Raw genomic sequence first — 2,125 nt, forward strand, 5'->3', positions numbered from 1 at the left:
AATGGGAAAAAAGTAGAGTCAGAAGACAGAACTTAATCATACCTAAATAATAGAATTAATATATCTAAGGGATTAGAAACTGAAAGGTTAAAACTTAGAGAAATAAAGGGAAATGGAAAGGCAAGATTTGTCAGGGTTTAACTAGCTAGGGAAATAAACTATATAGGGAACATTTGTCTCTTATAACATTGGTCGTTTAACCAGCCTCAGACACAAATATCTAGACCTTCTAAGCTGAGGAAGACTTTAACATCGAAGGGCATCATCCTACAAAGTCCATCTGAGCAGCAATCAGCTTTTGGTTTCACCCACCATTTCTTCATGCCCCCTTCGAACTGCAATAGACAAGTTGGAAATTAAGCTCAGTATATGCAGCCATCCAAACTGTTTTGAAAAGCTTAGAGCAAAAAGATGAGAAGAAAATTTTATGTTTGACTATGAAAACCAAGAGAGGAGAGTTTTAGAAAGAGAAAAATCAACAGTGTCAAATGCCATACAGAAGTCTAAGAGAATGAGAGCTGAGAAAAATCCACTGTGTTTTATGACTAGGAAGCTAGGCTTGCCTTTCAGTGAACAGTTTAAATGACAGAGACAGGGGCTGAAGAAGAGCAGAAGTCAAGAGAGTGGAACTAGAAGTGACTGTGCATTGAGAAAATGATGTTCCATCCTTAAACATATAACAATAAAAGGATGAAAAAAAATGGTCTGAGCTGCACCAAGGTCAAATGAAGGTTTGGGGGTTTTGCTGTTTTTTTGTTTTGTCTTATGTTGTGTTGTGTTATTTTCAGCACAGGGAAGAAGAATATGTCTGCAGGCAGAGGAGAGAAGAGAAAATTGAAGATGTGTAAGCTAAACACATAAGGAGATAATTAAGCGAGAAAGTCTTAATTCTAGATGTTTATAGCACCTATGAGGGAGAAAACAAAGAAAATTGAGAGCAAAGGATAGTTTACACTTAAAAAGAAGAAATTCGGTATATTGTCAGAGAGAGAGAGAGAGAGAGAGAGAGAGAGAGAGAGAGAGAGAGAGAGAGAGATCCATTGAAGACAGTATTTAAAAAACAAAGTTTGAAACAGAACAGGAAATCCTTCTACCCTAAGGGTAACATTGGGATCTCTGCTCTAAGTATTAAGTCCAGTGAATTGGATTAGTCAACCGAAATTTTAACATAACAGTGTTTGTAGGACTATCAAAGATGTCATCTGTGGTTTCTGAGCCAGGGGCAACAGCCTTGTAGGGTATCCTCTGAGACTCTCCTGGTCAGGGCCTTTGGAATGCTCACCTCCAGGGGGCAGAGATGTGATAAGGGGGATGAGTCCCTGGAATGCTACAGCAGCTGATTATGTTTCTCTCTCATCAATGTTTCTAGCTCTCTATCCCTCTCCCTTCCTCTGTAAAAAATCAATAAAATATATTTAAAAATAAAAATTAGCCTGCTCTATTTGGTCAAACATTTAATTAACGTACCCCTAATGCCTTGGCAGAGCAAAACCAAACGATTTCCTGGGCCTTGTATGGCCCGAAGGCCGGATGTTCCCATCCCTGAAAGGCTCACCTCACATGGTTTTTTCTTTATTTTTTCAGGAAAGTAGAAGGAAAGCAGAGGAAGGTATAGGTGCTGAGGGGCATCCAGTCTGGGATAAAGGAGAGAAAATGCTTAGAACCACTGTGGGCCATAAACTACACACATAGTGGGCCCTGACACATAGTAGCACTAAGTGTAATGAGGAGATCCCCAGTCCAGTAGGTAATAAAATTTTCTTACAACTTATGTAACCTTCTGCACTACCACTGTAATATTAGTAGTGAGGTAGGCAGTTAGTTAGACAGACTTGAGCAGAGCAAGGACGACGATGGGCCAGGTACAGAAGGTCACCACAGTGGAGAAAGCCCCAAAAGCCTAGTGAAGGACATTTGGAGGCTGGGACCTTGTCCTCGGGGTGACCTTTCCTCCCCTAGCATATTGCTAGTCATAGGGTTTGGACTCCCCGATCTTTCCTCCCTAGAGATAACATCTAGGCTTCAGTTGTGTTTCAGCTCCAGGCCCAGAAAAGCAGCAAAAGCAGACCAGTGACCCCATGGCTGACTTCAGCACCAGCTGCATTGGATAATAACCCCCCGATCT

This window comes from Myotis davidii, unplaced genomic scaffold, assembly GCF_000327345.1.
Source record: "Myotis davidii unplaced genomic scaffold, ASM32734v1 scaffold1949, whole genome shotgun sequence".
NCBI lineage: Eukaryota > Metazoa > Chordata > Mammalia > Chiroptera > Vespertilionidae > Myotis > Myotis davidii.